This window comes from Cupressus sempervirens, chromosome 11 (assembly GCF_028749045.1).
Source record: "Cupressus sempervirens isolate cs-2001-9-10 chromosome 11, ASM2874904v1, whole genome shotgun sequence".
Lineage (NCBI taxonomy): Eukaryota > Viridiplantae > Streptophyta > Pinopsida > Cupressales > Cupressaceae > Cupressus > Cupressus sempervirens.
The window spans coordinates 39,100,360-39,123,161 of record NC_143128.1 but is presented as its reverse complement, the minus strand read 5'-3'; the positions used below and the strand labels follow the sequence as shown (position 1 = coordinate 39,123,161).

Below are 22,802 nucleotides of genomic sequence, written 5' to 3'. Positions count from 1 at the left end.
AGAATCACTAAAATGTCAAAAGCATGAACCAAAGGAATCCATCAATACACTAGATCATATTCTCCATTCAAATCACAACACTTTAACTAAACTAACTTAATCTAAATGAGGGAATTTAAGAGAATGAACAAGGACACATTAAGTATTCACCAAGCTCCAATGAAAACTCTATTATCTCACTAGCTCATAGCAACAATTTCAGAAAATCCTCCTTTACACATGAGGCCTGTATATAGGTCTTCGATTACAACAAATGGTTCAGATGATCACAATAACGGATGGCCTAGATCATGCCACATGAGCCCTAATTAGGGTTAGGGAAAATAAAAGGAATCTACATTAATGCAATAAGAAATCCACTACCATAGTAGGTGATAAATTCCCACTATGCATGCTTGCATAGAAAGAGAGTGGGGTACAATAAATATCCACTATGCATGTCCATTCCTCGATAAATTCTTTGTCTTCCTTTGAATAGATTATTCTTGATTCCATTACCTAAATATATAGAAGTTTGACTTGGAGAGCTCAACTCATTAGTAAAGAGACCTGGCTACCACAAAATCATGATGGAAGCCACGTAAGCTTGATTCCTTTCTAACTATGACCTTTTTAAAACTAAGATCCAACTTTGACTGAATTTTCTAAAAATCTCTCCTCAAACATCCCAAATTTAATGTACATGCTCAAAAATTTATCTCCCTATAATGGATTGGAATTCGTTGTTGATGATTTTGTCACTTTAGAATTCCCTCATATTGAACTTCCTTCACCATGTTCTTGGATTTTTGGATTTGAACTTTGATCTTTGAACCTTGAATGTGCAGAACTGGATCACTTAATACTTGGATGCCTTTGATATTGGTACTAGAACTTTGGATTTGAGTGTCTTTCTTGAATTTATAGAACTAGAGCTTTCTCCTCCTTTCTCTTCAAATGCTTTAGATTCACTATTATGCCTTTTCATATGTTTTTGAAGAATTCCCCCTTTTTGTTTATCAACATCAATTATTTTTTCAGTCTGTTACTCAAATTCTGCACACTTTTAAAATTTGAGTATGAAGGTGTAGGCGCACTTTTAATACCCCTATTTCAAAACTTCAATATTTGGTTGTCTTGATCAGATTTCTCATAAGATGCCTAAACTTTCCTCTAATATGTCATTGTAAAAGATGAAGATCATAATCTTGATATGCGGATGTGAAATGCCTTGTTTGAAATTTCCAAATTCAAATTCCATTACCTCAATTCTTACTCATTATTTCAGTTGAAATTAGAAAGGAGAATACAAAACTGGAATATAGAATTAGGATTGGATTATAGAACCAACATTGGGAATTTGAATTGGCATTGGGATGTAGAAGTGGAAAATGAGAAATCTGCTACACATTTCTCCTTTCGAAAGTAATATTTCATCAAGCGTGTTCAATAAAGATTATGAGTTTCTTCAAGAGCAAATGGGAAGGGGTCAGAATGTTTGACCATATGTAGAACCTACACTCAAATTTGACATTTGAAATAGCAAATAAAATATTTGAGCATAGAAAGGTTACATCGGCGGAATATGCTCTTACATGTTCATTTTCTGCAATGAGAAGTTGTTTGGTCATTTTTCGCAAGGAGAAGATACATTTTCATTTTTCGCAAGGATAAATACATGGCAAGATGGCATGACCATTTTCCTCATACCAGTTGCCTGTGTATATTGATGGTTTGACACAACATAAAATGTGAAGAACTCGAGCCCAGATTGACACTGCATACAATTATGTTTGGGATAGATCAGACAATGAACATCTTGATGCATACATTTCCTTCTTCATTGAACCTCTGATGTCATCATTATATTTTGGCCTCTTTGCCATTTTTTTTTACTAATTTTATTAATGTAAAGCCCGCAACCTAAAGGAGTTCAAAAGATATTGATGAAATGAAATCGGGCATGATCATTATGATTGTTGGAGAGGTTGCAAATTTTGTTGTTTATGCATTTTCTCCTACAGTTTTGGTGACTCCTTTAGGTGCACTAAGCATAATTATCAGTGTTGTGCTAGCAAACTTTATACTGAAGGAGAAACTACATAAATTGGGGATATTGGGTTCTGTTATGTGTATAATTGGATTGGTGGTTATTGTGATTCATGCACCTCTTCAAAGTTCTATTAGCTCTGTTCAAGAAGTTTCACATCTGGCAACTCAAACTACATTTGTGTTGTACAAGGCATCTATTGTGGTGATAGTTATGGTATTGATATTCCATTTTACCCCACGATGTGGAAATACAAATGTATTGGTTTTCACAGGCATTTTCTCTTTAATGGGCTCTTTATCAGTCATGAGTGTGAAAGCTCTAGACATTGCTTTGAAGCTCACTTTGAGGGAAATAATCAGTTGATGTATCCAAAGACATGATTTTTCACGATGGTGGTGATTACCTATGTTATCATGCAAATGAACTATTTGAATAAGGCTCTTGACACTTTCAACACTGTGGTGGTTTCTCCAATTTACTATGTCATGTTCACAACACTAACCATCCTTGCAAGCATCATAATGTTCGAGGACTGGGATGGTCAAAGTGGAAGTAAGATTGCATCAGAGATCTGTGGTTTTATTATTGTCATGTCTGGAATAGTTCTATTGCACATGACAAAAGATTATGACAAGAGTCCCTCAATGAACATGTATACACCTTTGTCAGCCTTCTTTCAGCACGTTTCAGCCGTGGAAATGGAGATTTTAATTAGTGTGCTAAAGAGCAAGGCTTGTTTTCAGAAGATCGTCCTTTCTAGAAACATGCGCCATGTTAGTTTGTATTGAAGTTGGTACACGTTAAAATATCTTGAAAGCATCCTAGGTGTGGGGAATATCTAGTAAAAATGTGCTGCTTGTGAATCATTTGCTTTCTATTTATTCCCTGGTAACTAAAAGAAATCACTACTTTTCGTGCTATCATTTTGGGAGAAAATAAGGTGGTCTCCTGAGATGTAGTTGTTGCTATTTAGATTCTTCATTCTGCCTGTGCACTTGCTTAGTGTGATCACAATTCCGGCGCAAAATTAATATAGTTGCTAGTGGCTTCAGACTCTACAGAGACATAAGAATTCTAAGATATTGATGACTGTAGGAGAGATTAACAGGCAAGTGCTAGGCAGGACAAAGGCTTACCTCCGTGTCGTAAAATATTGACACACATTCTCATGATGTAACGGAAGCATGATCAACATAAATTTATATTTCAGAAAAGATATTGCCAAGAGTAAGATGTACCGCACACAAAAAGAACAAAGTGGATGATACGGAGTTAAAGGTAAGGAGGTGATTTGAAAATATTTTCTGATCGAGTACATTATTGCACTCAAATGTAATGAATGGAAATGCTATTTAAACTCGTCAAGAATATAATCATAATAAAGAAAAGGAAATGAAGAGTCAGTTTTAATAACTAAAGAGGAAGACTTACTATGGGAAGGATATTATTATCACATGAAGATAAACCTTTCAGCTGTCCTTCATGTTTGAAAAAATTAGTTATATTGGTAACTAAAAAGTCACCACTAGGAGAGAAGAGGTTAAATATGGAATTCAATGATAAGGGAGAGTTTCTTCTTTTCCTGCATACAGTCAGAGAGCTGGAGTAGAGGAGAGGACATGTTAGTTTATGTATTTCATTTCATTGCATATAGGGGTTGGCAAATTTTGGCGAAGCTGGTTGCAGAGTCAATCAAGTTTAGTGCCATTATTTTACCGTCCACTTTCATCACCTATATCTAATGTTGTTTCATTGTGTTGAATTGAAGATGGGGAAAAAACAGAGTTTTGTTTCGTTGTTTTCAATTTAGTCAATCAGTAGAATAATTAGAGAATTATAACTAGTTGTGGAATTGTGTCAGCATACTTCATTTGCATTTCATAACTTGTATAGTCATTCTTCATTTGCATTTCATAATTTTCATTTTCAAATTGTTGTGTTGGGAAATTCATAAGCTTGTGAAAATCAATCAACATAGCATCTTTGCATTTAGATCCTGCCTAAGATTTCACTTGCCTAGGTGGAACTCAGTTTCCTCTGCTATTCTCTGGTTAAGAACATACCTGCAGTAGGAATTAGAATTGAAACAAAATTCATTGAATATTTTTCACATAGGGAGTTGTACCTTAATTCAGAGGGAAACTAGTTATTCTCATAAACTGTTTCCCAACTGTTATGTAAAGTTGTTCTTCATTACAAATTGAGCAAATTAAAAGGAGAATTAGAAGAAGAGCAATCTGTTTACTAACAGAAGGCAAAATGCATAAGTGTTATTCATTGTTTGCCAAGAGAATATAAAAGTCCTTGTATTTTTTATTTTCAAAAATACAATTGATATTTACATAGAATGAACTAAATATAAAATGCTGGAAATGAAAATCTCACACAAGCCGTGAGTCTGACTATTGCTTCTATACATATTGAAAATAAGAAAACTATAGCACAAGGAAGTAGAGTCAAAGGTAACCAGTCATTGCCTTTTAGCCTTTGACTGGTTATGTGATCTTTGTTGCCACTCCTGGTCCAGCTCTCGATTTGATAGCTCCATGATGTTCGTTCTCTTGCATGGGAAAAATGAGGTTAGATCTTAAAAGATCTATGCAATAACTCGTTATTACCAACTATGTACCCACACATGCTATATATTTCCTATTCTGAATACATATAAAAATAGCAGAATAAATTATAAGTGCTTTAATGATAAAAATCAGAAAATATAATGTTAAAGGGACATATTATTCCTGAGATATGAAACCTTTAATTATAATCAAGTGTACGCATATTGATCTCAAAAATAGTACTCTAAATGTTTAGATGCAAATCACAGAAATAGAGTTTATGAGTGTCACGAACCCGTGCTCGAACCTCATAGATGATATGATACAAGATACACAAAGGGCTACAAAAAATAATAATGATTGACATTGCAGATTGCAAATGCATAACTTACTACAGGACAGCATGAAAGATAACCCACAAGAAATACATCAAGCAATGCTGAAAGTTAAGGAGTTTTCATTGCAAATGTAAAGCATGCTACAGGAAAATGTCTTTGAAAAGCCTCAAGATGCAGATGTAGATGTATTTTTAAGGATAGATAGTTATAGCACAAATGGTAAGACAAACACAAATCAGAATTGTAATCCTTCATTTGTTCATACTTTAGCTCTTCCTATAGGAAATCTAAGAGGAAAAGTGGAGGGTAATTCATTTGCTGTTGTGACAAGGGGGAAAGAGAAAGTTGGCTCAAAAGTTTCACAACCTCTCCAATGTTTGGTAGGATGAAAACAAGATTCATTTCTAGTTAGACATCAAATCTGTGAATGGTTTTCAAAGTGGTGAAAAGGATGTCATCATAATTTCCATTGTGAGAACTCACAAAATGGCTCCATGCTTGTTAAAACTGAATTTATATAAAAATAGATAGCAAGGAATGCAATTGAGAGGAAATGTTTCCTAGATCTGATATAGATAGTGAAATGGTGAAAGTAATAAGAAATCTTAAGGCTGAAATGGAACAACTTGAAGATTTATTAATGAAGGATTCCATCTTATTCAACAGCACAGTTTGGAAGGTTACATTCAGCAGCAAGTTTAAAGAATCATTTACCAAGATGAGGGATTTAATTGTACGAAAAACACATTTCTGAGATTGGCTAATGATTAGCAACCAGTTAGGAATCATGTTGGAACTGTTGAGAAAAGCCTTATGAATGAATAATTATCCTCAGGATTGCATTTAGTGTGGACTGGGGATGGTGCTAGAATCAACCCTGTAAATGTGATTAAAAACTCATATTTTCCAGCAGGTGTAACCATTAAATCTGCAAAGCAAACCCCATTTGGGTTTCCATAATATAAAGTTTTTAGTCAAAATTGAACGGCACAAAAAATCCTCAAGTTCATTATTCCAATGATATGAAGGGTTTCAAATGCGCACGTCAAAGGAAGAGGCTCAATTTTATTTAGTCCAGCAAATAGTATGTATAGCCTCTGAATTTGGCTAGAATTCATTTAATAGGCCATTAAAAACCCAAAACGAATTCCTTCTAATAGCAAAGGGAAAGTAATGCAAGATTCAACAAAAAACAAATGCTTCAAATCATTTCCTTACCGTGCTTCCAGCAAGTCACAGTGAAATCCAAATTTGAAGTGCCAGCAGATGTATTTCACGGTGGCTTCATCAAAGCAGAAAGAAATCTATTCATGGCGGCCAACTCAAAAAAAACAATGAAGTCCCTCACGAATTCTTTAGCAAACTCTTTCATGGCAACCAAAATTAGAATACTCAAAAAAAAAAAAATGCAAAGAAAGAGGATGAAAAGGCACATTGGAGGGCTCTGGTTTTCCTCTCAAACCCTCATTTTTCTTCATAGTGGTAGCTCTCTTCTTTTCACCCAGCAAGAAGACCAAATGAAAGTAAAATGCTTTTAGGGTTCAAATGCCCTATATCCAATGCTCACGTCAAAGAAAAGGCTTTTGCCTTATGTTTTAAAATTTACCCATATTGCAAGCTTTGACGCTCATGTTATGGGTTTGTGATGTTTTTAAAAAAACAAGTACAAATTTTCTTACCCTTAGCTCAACACTTAGTGTTTTTAATTATTGCAAAGTTTTTGTCTTTTTTTAAAAAATTTTTTAAAAAGGTTTCAAATTAAATGTGTTTCCTTGCAATAGTATTTTATTATAATATAATTTATTTTTGTTATTTTAATAAATATCAATTATTCTAATAGAATATTAAGTGATTTAATATTTATCACTTAATATTTTATATAAAATAATTAATATTTATTAAAATAAAAAGAATAAATTATATTATAATAAATTATTAATTAATAAATATTAAATGCTTTATATTTTATTTTCAAAATATAAATCATTTAATAAATATTATTATGCAAAGAAATAAATATTTAATTTTCTTTTAAAAGGTTAAAAGACAAATATTTTGCAAAACATTACGAGTAAGTGTTGAGTCAAAGGTGAGGATTTTTTCTTTAAATAGGATTTATTGCATTTTGGAGACTTTTGGGAGTCTGTTTGGAAACAATAACTACATTTATGAGGGGCAGTTATAATGATATTATCAGACCATGCCTGTGGGCTATTTTGTGCATCTTTTGAAGTTTTTTCAAAGACTTAAGTTTGGCCTCAAGGGCTGAATCCGACCCAGCATTTATGGCTTTCAAAATGTAGTTGGATGGAGAGTGCATAGGTATGAGTTAAAGGATCACTTTGTAAACAAGTTCCTTTTCTTCTCTGCCTTGTTATTTTTGTAAGTTTTTTCAAACTTCTTGACAGGAGCAAAAACCTTTTTTAACCCATTATTCAGAGAGATATACAGATTTGCAGCACTTTTGGACAGGAATTTCAGCTTGTGCCTTCTCTTTTTTTGTATTTGTGTGTCATGTTGATGCCTTCTATAGGATTGTTTTAGTCTTTTGTAGGTAGAAAGTTTTGTTATAGAGCAGTTTTAGATTGTGAGTAATTTATTCTCCTTTTAGAAACTGTTATTTTAGCCTTCTTATCAGTTAATGATGCAAGGATTCTAATTATTGAGTTGTGCAAAGGAGTTTTGTCCTTACTATTTTTATTATGTGTTGGTTATCTGTTAGATCTTAAAGATACTTTTTTTGGTGCATCACCCTTAGGATTTAGATTTTTATTTCATGTTATCCTTCTCCCCTTTTCCTCCATCAAAAAGATCATTTTCAGGTAGTATAGAGTGATTTACCAAATAGGAAGCCAGCCTAGAATCTGGAGATTCATTCTAGCCACAGTTTACTCACAACCTTGGAATGTTTCCATGTTTCTCCAAAATGTTAAGTTTTCTACAAAACTTAATAAGGTGCAATTTTGGTAGATAACAATTTTGGTATGCCCAATGGGACAATTTTATTGACTAAAATCTTGTAGAACTAGTCTTTACAAACAATTTTAATGATTTTTTTGCTGATTCTGATATGTCGTCAGTAAAAAAAAGACCTATTTAGAGGTTATTTTGCTACATATCTGGTGACTCAATCTCATGGTTATGAAGAGTAGTGTTGTATGAGACGCATTGAGACTAGAAGCACAAAATCTTTTGAGTATTTAGAGCTTTCTTCACCAAAAAGAAGATGGAGGATGCTTCAAAGAACTCCTCCTTCAGAGAGAAATTAGTCTACACCACCTGGTACAAGATAAAGATAGTTGTTTTCCTATGGAAGGAGAAGGAAGCACTCAAACAAAGAGGTTAGAAGGCATTCAGCCTCACCATCTTTTAGGACAAGGTCTCTATCTTTATTTTCTACATCATCTACAACAGCACAAAATATTACACATTCAGTAGGTGTTGTTGGAATAGTTTCAAATTAGCAAGTACCTGTACCACCAATAGCAATGGCGAGGCAATTTTCCTTTGTGCCTTTTAATCAAGGCAGCCCCTTAAGTCTTGCTCAACATGACAATATTCCCCTTGTAGCACTAAAAAGTTTACTAGAATATATAGGGGAAGGGTAGACCACAACATTAGAGCACATTAGAGATGTGGTAACCCTGCGTTTTGCCCATCATATCACACAAGATAATGTAGTAGTAAGATTGCTAGTAGCCTCTTTGAGGGGGAAGGCACTTCAATGGTTTAGAGGACTGAACATAGGTTCTATCACCACATGGGATGACTTAGGAGATTGTTTGAGCAAATATTTTGAAGACAAGTCAGACTATTTGTCCTTGGTGGAGCAGTTAACTACTATCAAAAGGGCCCCTCAAGAACAAATGACTGATTTCAATATGTGGTTCCAAAGGACTTGGAATAGAATTCTGATTCAAGTCAGACCTTCAGCTGAACATGCTTTTTTATACTATTTAAAGAGCCTAAACAACAATATATCAGTCTTAATCCAGTCTATGAGAGGAACCTCACTACCACAATCATATAGCTTAGTTGTGAGGGCAGAAAATTGCCCAATTCAAGCTGGAAAAATAGTACCAAGGCCTCCAATGCCTATATTTCCTAATATTCAGCCGAATATGCCACTGATCATTCCTCCTTTTGCAACATTACCTATTGTTCCAGCATTACAGATTGCTATTCAACTATTGCAGGGCCATCCCAAGAATTACAAGATATTAAAAGTAGTCAGGAAAAGATGGAAAATATTTTGCAAACTATAGGGAATGAGTTGGTAAGCATTAAGAAGCAACAATACCAAGGACGACCACCTTACCAACAGCAGAATCAAAGTGGAAACCCATATTACCAATAGCAGATAGGAGGACAACAGCAACAGAATCAAGGTGTGAGGCCACCTTATCAGAATAATTATCAGGGAAATAGACAAAATGTGAACCCGAGGTTGTTTCAAACATATGCACCAGTGCCTTTGAATGCTGTCAAAGACATAGTACTAGCCTAGAACAATTTAGCTGCTGAATATGAATGGTGCTATCTATGTAATCAACCACATAATTAGACAGCATGCTCTAATGGGGTCATCAATCAAGCATTGATGGTCCAAAATGCTGCAAGTACACAACCAGAAGTAGTTGGGGATGCAATAGAACAACAATATGATTCAATTCTAACTAATACTACTTTTATTAATTAGCAAAGAGAGGAATTTTGTGGGCTAAATGGTGATGCCCCAATTGCAACTTATACTAGAGCAAAGAAAAGAGCTTTGGAAGCAGAGCAAGCTACAAATAAAGGTAAAGAACCTACAATCAATGAGGCACTGTTCAGCCAAGCACATGTGTCACAAAGCAATGCTATCGTCCCAACTAAAGAGTAAACCCAGCCACAATTAAATCAGGATGATGTCAAGGCGTATCCCAAGATACTTCCACCTATGCCTTACAACATAGTGGACAACATGAAAAAGGTTAATGTCACAATGTCTATGTGGAATTCATTAGCCATCCTAGGGCAAACGAATTTGTTGAAGAAGGCCCTATTTGAAGAGAAGAATTGTACACAAGTGGCTCATGAGAACCCCAAGGTGGTTTTGAAAAATGTTGTTCCAGAGGTTGCTTCTCAAGATAGCAATAAATTTCAAGGTAAGAACATGAAACCACCTGCTTTTTACATATCTTTGATCATTGGAGATAAGCTAGTGCATAATTGTATGGTAGATAGTGGAGTTACCAATTCTGTAATGCCCAAGAAGATTGCTAATCAACTGGGTTTGGTTTATCAACCTTTAGAGAAGGGGGTAATGTACTTGGATGGTTCCATTGTTAACACTTTAGGAGTTGTTAAGGACGCCAATTTGACACTCCATGCATGCCCCAACTTCTCCATCCCTCAAGATATCTTTGTAATTGATCTTCCTCCATATTTTGCCCTTTGTTTATCAAAAGAATTTACGGCAAAAATAGGAAGATACCTTTCCTCAGATTGGTCCCACGTGCTGTTTAGAACCTATTATGGGACCAAAGTGACCATCAAATCAAAGGGACTTGCGAGGAACCACATTGAGCCATATATGCCCAATGTGATCAATGCAAACTGTGTTGTATTTGATCAAAATGAAAATCCTGCAATCTCAGAAGCAAGTATCCAAGTAGAAAATGTTCCTAATATTCTCCTTGATGAGTGGGCTACAGAAAATGCCTTAAGAAATCAAAGCAACACTATTTTGGATGCTGGTTTAGGAAATTATATATTCTAGGAAGTTGGTTCAGTTATACCAAACCTCGTTAAAAGTTCAAATGAGTTTAATGGTGAGTAGGAAAAGGTTTGGGAGTTGTACTTTGATGGCTCTAGAAGCAAGAATGGTTCAGGTAGAAGAGCAATGTTAGTATCTCCTCAAGGAGATAAGTACTATGCAACTTTTCAATTCAGTTTTGCATGTACTAATAATATAGCTAAATGAGGGTTTGATTCAAGGGCTAGAATGGGCTAGAATGAGAGGTGTTAAATTCTTGAAAGTATTTGGAGACAACAAATTAATTGTCAATCAGGTTAGAGGGTTGCATGTGACTAAAAATGACACATTGAAGAACAAAAAGCATAGAGTTTGGGATGAAATTGAAAATTTTGATGCTTTTAACCTTACTACTATCCCTAGAAAACTAAACCAACATGTTGATAGGTTGGTTGTTGTAGGAGCACAATTTGATATAGCTAGAAATATTAATAAAGAACATGTACAATAGCATATCAAAGTTGTAGTCAAGCCTTCTATACCTGATAATGATGTTAATTGGCAAGTGTTTGATAGTGATGAGTAGATTCTGAATTTCTTGCTTGAAGAAGATGTGTTTTCAGCATCCAATCAGCATAAGCTAGAGCATCAATATGGCGATCAGATCATACAACTAAAGTCCAATAAACTACCTAAGAATTTGGTTACCCTTGAATCTATCTTAAATGATGATGATCAGGCCAGAAAGAACAAAACCAACCTGCTGGTCCAACAGGACCATTATGAAGACCTTGAAATTGCTAAAGGAAAAAACCTAAAATTTGGAAAGGTAATTTCTATAGAAGAAAAATAGTCTTATGTTCAGCTTTTTCAAGAATTTAATGATATTTTTGCATGGGAGTATGCAGATCTTAAGGGTTTTGATCCACAACTTGCCCAACACACCATTGATTTAGAGCCAAACTCCAAGCCTATAAGGCAGAAGAAAAGACTAGTCAACCCAAAACTTGAACCTTTAATGCAAAAGGAAGTATTCAAGCTTATTGAGAGTGGTATAATCTTTCCTATCAAACATACTAGTTGGGTATCAAACCTTGTTCCCGTTAGAAAAAAGAATGGGGAACTAAGGTTGTGTGTTGATTTCAGAGACCTCAACAAAGCATCATTGAAGGACCGTCACCCTTTACCATCCATGGAGCAAATACTCCAATGTGTTTCTAGTTCAAAGTTTTCTTTGCTCCTTGATGGTTATTCGGGATATAACCAAGTTTTGGTTAAAGAGGAAGATCAATTTAAGACTACTTTTACTACAAAGTGGGGTACAATGGCATATAGAAGGATGCCTTTCGATTTGTCCAATGTCAGAGAAACATTCCAAAAAGCCATGGACATGGCTTTTCATAATCTGATGTACAAATTTGTGCTAGTTTATCTTGATGATATCACAATTTATTCAAAAAATGTTGCAAATCACATTGGTCACCTTACTCAAAATTTTTAGAGATGTAGAGAGTTTGGTATATCCCTTAATCCTAAGAAATGTGTATTTGTTGTGCATGAAGGTAAGTTATTGGGCTATGTGGTGTCTAAGCAAGGTATAATAGTAGACCCGAAACGAGTTGCAGCTATCTTAGAGCTTCCCTTACCTCATCATAAGAAAGGGCCTCAAAGTTTCATAGGAAGAATAAATTTTGTTAAATGCTTTGTACCTAATATAGCTACCCTTTTAAAGCCATTAACAACAATGTTGAAGAAAAATGCAATTTTCAACTAGACTAAGGAAGGAAAGAGTAGTTTTCAAGAGATCAAAGAGGCCTTAGCATCAACCCTGACATTGGTAAATCCTAACTTTAAAAAGGATTTCATTTTATATGCTTATGGCAGCTATGATGTCAATTTTGCAATTTTAGTCTAGTAGAATGATGAAGGCTTTGAATAGCCTATTGCCTTCTTTGGTAAAGGCCTTGAGGATCACAAACAAAGATACAACTTTGTCGAGAAGCATGTATTGGCTATTGTAAAGAGCTTGAAGAAATTCAGGCATACGTTGTCTCATAATAAGGTACATATTATGGTAGCCCATCCTAGCATCAAAGAGTTCCTAATAAGGAAAGATTTAAATGAGAAGAGGGGCGGGTGGATTACTAAGGTGATAGAATACGACATTGATATCTAGATTACTAAGCTGGTTAGGGGGAAGGGTCTTTGTGAGTAGATTGTTGATATAACTATTACAGAAGACAAGGAAATAGTAGAAGCAGCTCTAGTTATTCATGGAGTAGTAGCAAATGATCGACCAGCAAGCTAGTTAAAAGAAATCACTCACTGTCTTCAAATTGGAGAGTGTCCCCTTGATCTTGACAAAGCCAAGAGAAGGTATTTCAAATTACAATATGTTCCTTATGTATTAATTGATGATATTTTGTTTAGGAAGGATCACAATGGTATGTTGTTAAGATGTATAGATAATGATCAATTTGACAAAATCATGTTTGAGTTCCATGATGGACCTTTAAGAGCTCACTATTCACCTAAAACAAAAGCATTTAAAGTTATGAAAGTTGGTTATTATTGGCCAAGTTTATTTAAGGACGCCCATGCTTGGGTAAGAAAATGTGTCAAATGTGCCATCTTCGCTGGAAAGAAAAAGCTGCCAGCTTTACATTACAGCCCATTTAGGTGTAGCAACCCTTTATGAAGTGGGGAATAGATTTTATTGGAGCAATTAATCCACCCTAAAGTGTGGGGCACAAGTGGGTCCTAGCTACGACATATTATTTTACCCGTTGGAAAAAGGCAATAGCCTTGAAGGAGGCTAATGAATCAGTTGTCCTTGCTTTTTATGAAGATATTGTTTGCAGATTTGGGGTACCTAATTCCATCATATCAGATAATGCCCTTGCATTTATAGGGTTGAAAGTAAGTAATTGGGCAATAAGAAATGGTGTTTACCTTAACACATCTTCCAATAACTATCCTCAAGGGAATGGATTGGCAGAATCCACGAATAAAAATCTGATAAGGATCATTAAAAGAACCTTGTAGGACAATCAATGAGACTAGCATTCAAAACTGAAAACCGCATTATGGGCTGATAGGATCACCCCTAAAAGGGTGATTGGAAATTTTCCTTACATGCTAGTATATGGGAGAGAAGCACGGCTCCCAATATCTACCGAGCTTCCAACATTAGATCTTGCTAGCCAGCTGGTCCTATTTGAACCAAGTGATCCTATGACAGTAAGATATGCCCAACTTTTGGAGTTGGAAGAAATCATAAATAAAGCGATGCAAACTATGGAGTACCAACAATTGCAAACTAAGAGGGTCTTTGATAAGAAGGCAAAGTCAAGACTTTTCAAGGTTGGAGATCTAATACTCAAGTGGGACAAGCTCAAGAGTAGGCCAGGTAAGCATTCCAAATTTGATGCTTTCTGGACTGGTCCATTCATCATCATAGAGTACAAAGAACACAACGCGTTTCAACTTTCAACGATGAATGGAGATGTTCTACCAATCTCGGTAAATGGGATTCACCTCAAACCTTGCTTTGATGTATGATCTATCAATCTCACCTTGTATATAATAGTTTAGTTGTTTGGTTTTCCCTAAGTGTTGTTCCAGCACATGCTTGCTTTAGTTTTGAGTGTTTCCTGTTTTCAATAAAGAATTTCCAAGTTGCTGGACAGCTAGGCAAAGCAGAATAATGTTGCATGCATGCAGATACCATAACTACATACCCATGCTTACATATATGCACATGCAATAGTATCCTCAAATCTGATAGTCATTAGGTGGTCCATGTACAAGTCCAAATGCACACATCTAAACATGGACACCTAGCTATAACACCTACATGCACCCAACACCGCTCTAATTTGTCTATCTGTGTCATGTTTTGTGGTTCAGCTATATGAGAATACACAATAATTCCTTTCAGCTCAATGTCATGAACATAACTTATAATGATGAAGAATTTCTTCCTCGCCACTGCAAGCAATACCAATAACACTGAGCTGAAAACAATAATCACTTATTCTCATATACCCAAATCGATTCTATAGCCCAATCGACTAGTCAGTAAGGCTATTGGTTTTGATGTCTAGCAAGCAGACATATAGCAAATGTCGCCAATAATGTTACTAAAATTTTGCAAACTTTTAAAATTTTAGTATGCATAAGTGTTATTCATTGTGTGCAAGAGAATATAAATGTCCTTGTATTTTTTATTTTCAAATATATAACTGATATTTACATAGAATGAAATGAATATAAAATATTGAAAATGAAAATTTCACACAAGCTAAGTCTGACTACTGCTTCTATACATATTGAAAATAAGGAAAACATAGCACAAGGAAGTAGAGTCAGAGGTAACCAATCATTTCCTTTCAGCCTTTGACTTGTTATGTGATCTTTGTTGCTGCTCCTAGTCTAGCTCTCGATCTAATAGCTCTGTGATGTTCGTTCTCCTACATGGGAAAAAATTTGGTTAGATCTTAAAAGATCTAAGCAATGACTAGTTATTACCAACTATGTACCCACACATGCTATATATTTCCTATTCTGAATACATATAAAAACAACAGAATAAATTCTAAGTGCTTCAATGCAAAAAATCAGAAAATATAATGTTAAAGGGACATATTATTCCTGAGATATGTAACCTTTCATTATAATCAAGCGTAAGCATATTAATCTCAAAAATAGTACTCTAAATGTTCTGATGCAAATCACATAAAGATAGTTTATGAGTGTCACGAGCCCATGCTCAAACCTCATAGATGATATGCTACAGGATACACAAAGGGCTACAACAAATAATAATGACTGACATTGCAGATTGCAAATGCATAACTTACTATAGGAAAGCATGAAAGATAACCAACAAGAAATACTTCAAGAAATGCTGAAAGTTAAGGAGTTTTCATTGCAAATGTAAAGAATGCTATAGAAAAATGTCTTTGAAAAGCCTCAAGACGCAGATGTAGATGTATTTTTAAGGATAGATAGCTACAACACAAATGGTAAGACAAGCACAGATCAGAATTGTAATCCTTCATTTGTTCATACTTTAGCTCTTCCTGTAAGAAATCTAAGAGGAAAAGAGGGGGGAGGGGTGGGCGGCGGGGAAGGTAATTCATTTGCTACTGTGACAAGGGGGAAAGAGAAAGTTGGCTCAAATGTTTCACAACCTCTCCAATGTATGGTAAGCTGAAAACAAGCTTCATTTCCAATTAGAGGTCAAATCTATGAATGGTTTTCAAATTGGTGAAAAGCATGTCATCATAATTTCCACTGTGAGAACTCACAAAATGGCTCCATGCTTGTTAAAACTAAATTTATATAAAAAAATAGATAGCAAGGAATGCAATTGAGAGGAAATGTTTCCTAGATCCAAATATAGACAATGAAATGGTGAAAGTAATAAGAAATCTTAAGGCTAAAATGGACCAACTTGAAGATTTATTAATGAAGGATTCCATCTTAATCAAGAGCACAGTTTGGAAGGTTACATTCAACAGCAAGTTTAAAGAATCATTTAACAAGCTGAGGGATTTAAATGTACAAAAAACACATTTATGAGATTGGCTAATGGTTAGTGACCAGTTAGGAATCATGATGGAATTGCTGAGAAAAGCCTTATGAATGAATACTTATCCTCAAGATTGCATTTAGTGTGGACTGCGAATGGTGCTAGAATCAACCCTGTAAATGTGATTAGAAACTCATATTTTCTAGCGGGCGTTTCCATTAAATCTGCAAAGAAAACCCCATTTGGGTTTCTATAATATAAAGTTTTCAGTCAAAACCAAACAACACAAAAAATCCTCAAGTTCATTATTCCAGTAATACGAAGAGTTTCAAATGCTCACGTCAAAAGAAGAGGCTCAATTTTATTTAGTCTAGCAAATCATTCATTCTAATAGCAAAGACCCAGAATGAATTCTTTCTAATAGCAAAGACAAAGTAATACAAGATTCAACAAAAAACAAATGATTCAAATCATTTCCTTACCATGCTTCCAGCAAGTCATAGTGAAATCCAAATTCGAAGTGCCAACAAATGTATTTCACGGTGGCTTCATCAAAACAAAAAGAAATCTATTCATGGTGGCCAACTCAAAAAAACCAATGAAGTCCTTCACGAAATCTCCAGCAAGCTCTTTCATGGCAGCCATAAACAGAATACTCAAAAAAAAAAAAATGTAGAGAAAGAGGATGAAAAGGCGCATTGGAGGGCTCTGGTCTTCCTCTCAAACCTTCATTTTTCTTCATAGTAGTTGCTCTCTTCTTTTCACCCAACAAGAAGACCAAATGAAAGTAAAATGCTTTTAGGGTTCGAATGCCCTATATCCAATGCTCACGTCAAACAAAAGGCTTTTGCCTTATGTTTTAAAATTTGCCCATATTGCAAGCTTTGACGCCCATATGCTTTTAAAAAAACAAGTACAACTTTTCTCACCCTTAGCTCAACACTTAGTGTTTTTAATTATTGCAAAGTTTTTGTCTTTTTTTTAAAAAAAATTTAAAAAGGTTTCAAATTAAATATGTTTCCTTGCAATAGTATTTTATTATAATATAATTTTTTTATTGTATTTTAATAAATATCAATTATTCTAATAGAATATTAAGTGATTTAATATTTATCACTTGATATTTTATATAAAATAATTAATATTTATTAAAATAAAAAGAATAAATTATATTATAATAAATTATTAATTAATAAATATTAAATGCTTTATATTTTATTTTCAAAATATAAATCATTTAATAAATATTATTATGCATAGAAATAAATATTTAATTTTCTTTTAAAAGGTTAAAAGACAAATATTTTGCAAAACATTATGAGTAAGTGTTGAGTCAAAGGTGAGGATTTTTTCTTTAAATAGGAGTTATTGCATTTATGAGGGGCAGTTATGATGATATTATCAGACCATGCCTTTGGGCTATTTTGTGCATCTTTTGAAGTCCTTTCAAAGACTGAAGTTTGGCCTCAAGGGCTGAATCCGACCCAGCATTTATGGCTTTCAAAATGCAGTTGGATGGAGAGTGCATAGGTATGAGTTGAAGGCTCACTTTGTAAACAAGTTCCTTTTCTTCTCTGCCTTGTTATTTTTGTAAGTTTTTTCAAACTTCTTGACAGGAGCAAAGACCTTTTCTAACCCATTATTCAGAGAGATATACAGATTTGCAGCACTTTTGGACAGGAATTTCAGTGTGTGCCTTCTCTTTTTTTGTGTTTGTGTGTCATGTTGATGCGTTCTACAGGATTGTTTTAGTCTTTTGCAGGTTGAAAGTTGTGTTATAGAGCATTTTTGGATTGTGAGTAATTTACTCTCCTTTTAGAAACTGTTATTTTAGCTTTCTTATCAGTTAATGATGCAACGATTCTGATTATTGAGTTGTGCAAAGGAGTTTCATTGTTACTGTTTTTATTATGTGTTGGTTATCTGTTAGATCTTAAAGATACTTTTTCTGATGCATCACCCTTAGGATTTAGATTTTTATTTCCTATTATCCTTCTCCCCTTTTCCTCCATCGAAAATATCATTTTCAGGTAGTATAGAGTGATTTACCAAATAGGAAGCCAGCCTAGAATCCAGAGATTCATTCGAGGCACAGTTTACCCACAACCTTGAAATGTTTCCATGTTTCTCCAAGAGGTTAATTTTTTTACAAAACTTAACAGGGTGCAATTTTGGTAGATAACACAATCATGGGTGCACATTTAAAGAGGGTAAAATTTGAGATCTGGCAGAGAAATCTTTCAACACTAAGCCATTTTTCCTTCCATGAGGAGAAATTTTCCAACACTAAGCCATTTTTCCTTCCACAAAGGAGAAATTTCCAACACTTAGCCATTTTTTTCTAAGATTTCCAATTTTCTTGTTGGAGGAAATTTTGAGTGGTCATGGATTTTGTCCATGATAGATGAATTCGGCAACAACCTTCTTTCTTCGAGATGGATTTTTTGAGTGGTCATGGATTTTGTCCATGGTGGAAGAATTCCACGACAATCATCTTTCTCCAAGATAGGATTTTTTGAGTCATCATGGATTTTGTCCATGATGGAAGAGTTTTGCAACAACCATTTTTCTCCAAGGCAAGATTTTTTGAGTGATCTTGGATTTTATCCATGATGGAAGAATCTTGCAACAACCATTTTTCTCCAAGGCGAGATTTTTTGAGTGATCATGGATTTTGTCCACAATGGAAGAATTTTGTGACAACAATTTTTTTTCAAGGCAAAATTTTTTGAGTGGTCATGGATTTTGTCCATGATGGAAGATTTATGCAACAACCATTTTTATCCAAGGCGAGCTCCTTTGAGTGATCTTGGATTTTGCCTATGATGGAAGAATTCTATGTCGACCATTTTTCTCCAAGGTGGGATTTTTGAGTGATCATGGATTTTGTCCATGATAGAATAAGTCAATGACAACCATTTTTTCTGATGTTTTCATGCCTTTCCACTTTTGGATATTTCAGGGTGATTCCAGACTTAACCATTATCTGATTGACTGTCTTGCTTGCTCATTCTTTTGGATATAGAAACAGATACCCTTTTGGCTCTTTATTAGCCAAAGCTCACTTGTTGCCACAACAGACCTACCAAAGATAGACTTTCTAAAAATAGTAAGTTGTCCCAAAGTCAAAATAAGGTCAATCCGAGAGGTAGTGGAATTTACTAAAACATATTTTTTGAAAATAGTAAGTTGTTCCAAAGTCAAAACAAGGTCAATTTGAGAGGCACATAAATTTACTATAAATAGACTTACTAAAATAGACTAGCTAAAAATAGTATGTCAAGACATTTAATTCTCAAACAAACAAATGTTTTCCATTCTGGGAGCCACATGGACAACATTTTCCAAACTTGACCAATTTTACCAATTTTCATTCAAAAGAGGGGACCTTAGAACACTGAACCCAAAACTACCAAGAACTAAAACCAAAAGGACAAGGCTAAGAGGAAAAAAAGAGGGGGTCCCTTTTTGCAATGGAGCGATGGTGTGAAAACCCCACAAGAAGTCCATTTCGCCCCTATTTGAAGTTTGGATTGCAAAGAAGCATGTTTTGGGAGTTGGGGGCTTTCTAGGCCTAGTAGCAAGAAGTTGATGAACAAATTGGTGTGGATCTTCTAGGATAGAATCACAGAAGCATATTTTCATTCCAAGTCCCTTCATCCCAAGGGTTCAAGTTGCAAGAGGAAGAAAACAAAGAGTGAATAGGTAAGGGTACACAAGAATCCTAGAAGCTCCCTATCACTCCTATTAACAATGATTCAATGTTGTCCTTATTCTCTCTGGCTGCTCCCTTTTTAACAACGTGTCACATTGTGCAAGCTCACTTTCTTAATGTCTTGCAAACTGTTAAGGAGAAAGTCACATATCTCTGTACGTTTTGTCTCTTCTACACCATTCCTTTTATAGAAAGTTTAAGTGAATAAGGAAGACATTCATTCCTTTGAATGGATAAGCTACTCTTAGAGACTTTGTCTTCACTTTCTCCACTTCATGGAGCCGTCCTTACAGGCTTCATTTGACTGTCATTTTCATCCTGACTAACCTTCACAGTAAATACCTCCTTTGATCACTGTTTTGAGGCACCAATAAACAGAAAAAAACACAGATTATCACCTTATCAATTTTTCTCATGACCAGAAAAAGACCAGCATGCTCTTTACATAATAGCTTCTTTCTATTTTGACTGTCAACTGTCATGCACTGTGATTGTGTTTGAATCCTGATAATGTCATGAAGCATGAGGTTATTATCATCCCCTTGCTATGTAAAAACAACCACTGTCCCTTAGAATCCCAAGTTTAAAATCAAAAGTTAGCCATTTCTATCCTCATATTGACAGTATCATCCACAGGGTTGTCGCATATTCCTTGTCATTCTTTGCAATCAGCCCACTGGCATGTGTTGACTGCACAATTATGTTCTTGCGGCAGTCATCTGTCTTTTGGCATATATGACTCTCACTTTTGGCTTTTGGTGCCATTTTACTTCTCTTTGGAACTATCATGGCCTCATTGTTTTAATGTCCCTTGCAATCCGAGTTGCCCTTTCTTCAATTTTGTCACTATATCAGTAGGTGTTGTTTTTGCATGGGCTGTCATGAAGATTTTCCTATCAGTAGGTGTTATTTTTGCATGGGCTGTCATGAGGATTTTCCTTACATCTTCATAACCACTCGCTATAATTGTAATCGCTATTGTCCCTGTACTTTATTGGCAATGAAGACTAAAAATCCTCCAAGCCCTCTCTTTGCTTAAAACTGTCGTGTTGACCCTCAAGTGTTGCCACAAACAATTTCATATTGGCTGCCTATTTAAGGCATAAATGCCATTTCACCATCTCAAATGTTTCTCTTCATTTGCAACTGCTTCTTTAAGATGGATCCTCTCATTAAAATGTGACTGTCCTCATTGTGACAGGCTCACAGCCTTTAATTTTTTTGTATTTTGCCTCCTAAGGTCTTCAAGATCTATTTCTGCTCACTGTGCATTAACATCTTTGAGATACTCATTCCATGATTCATGACTTCAAAACCTATACCACATTTAGTTTGTTAAGAATGTTGTCTCTTAACTTTATAGTATTATACTTGGCAATCAAACCATCCAAAACTTTTCATCAAAACAATAATGACATCTTTTCTTTCCAAGCAGCATTGTCACCTAAACATTGCCACATTTGCAAAGAAAGGGAGATCCATCTGCATGAAACACATTAGTGCAGATAAAGTCTGACTGGGGTCAATAACACCATCATTGGGTATGAATAAAGCATAGTTCAGAGATACCTAGTGAAGGTTATCCATCTAGGCACAATACCATGAAGAGAAACTTTGTTTCGGCAAAAGAAAATGCTACCATGGTCTTCAAGAAAACAAAAAAGGCAAACTTACTGTCTAGTCCCTGCTGAGGATAGAAATGATATAGAAAACATACTAAGTGTATGAGTTCTTGATACCCTGCATGCTATCAGGTGTCTAGCAGCTCCATGAAATAGCACAAGTTCCGACAATCTCCATTTAGGTTGAAGTCATATTTGCATGGTCTTGTATTGCTGGAGAATGATAACCTCTATAAAATTATTTTCAACTCCATCCATTCCAAAGTAAATGCATTTCCATGTTCAAAGATCCCTGAAACAAAACTTGTCAAAGCACTGAAAAAACTAAAGAAAGTCTTATGCTATATGTGTCTTCAACTCTTCCTATTTGGGCCTAAGTTTGCTTTCAATACAGTCTTCCATTAACTGTGCACAAGTACCGGTTGCCATGATATTACAGACATAGAGCTTTAGCAGATAATGAAAGCCCTAACAGTGTGTTATCCCACTATGGTTAAATTCTTTATTTATTAAACTCCCTTGAAGAAACCTGCAACATGCCTTTGGCAAGACTCCAGAGAACTCAGACGTCACAAAACTTCCTTTTTGACTCTCTGAACTATTAGGAAGTATGGAAATGTGGAAATGAGCATGTCAAGATATTCAAATGGCTTAAGGTGTTTGGAAACTTTAGAAGTTGCTAAAATAGGTTCCCAAAGATAAAAAATAACAAATAGACCTTTTGATATCCATTTCCACAAGTACCAAACTAGGTTAACAGGTGTGATTCTATCCATCTGCAAGTTGCTTTGCCTCAAGCCCTATTCAAAAAATGGCTAGACCTACATAATCTCTCTTTCAATGAAAGTAAACAAGAGTGTTTATTCAAAAATAGATTGTAAAATGCCCTATGTAAATGCTTGAATCTAAGGACTTTGACATCTACAAGTCAAATCAAATTAACAACACAATTTAGTTTTCTTGCCACCTTCAAACTATATATATTCACCAAAGGGACTCATTATTTGCTAAAGTGAACTAACTATCTGAAGAAACAAGCTCGTCAATGTGAACTAAAAAGTCCATTTTGCAAAGTTGTATATCAAATTAACTTTATCCCTGGGATGCACATTTCATCATTACATGTTACAAATTGACACCAGGTTTTTACCAATAATGACTTTCCCCACTTAATAATGTATTGTGTATAAATTTATCTATATGGTTGTCGCCTGCCATCCCTAACAAAAAATTGTCATCCCCAAAACCATATCTCTAGTGTTCC

The 22,802-nt window shown here is 34.9% G+C and overlaps 1 pseudogene; it reads left to right on the top strand.

Moving 5' to 3' along the window:
• The first annotated feature begins 1,942 nt into the window (after window positions 1–1,942).
• LOC149528142 (putative magnesium transporter NIPA6 pseudogene) lies at window positions 1,943–9,810 on the top strand (annotated as a pseudogene).
• The last annotated feature ends 12,992 nt before the right edge of the window (window positions 9,811–22,802 follow it).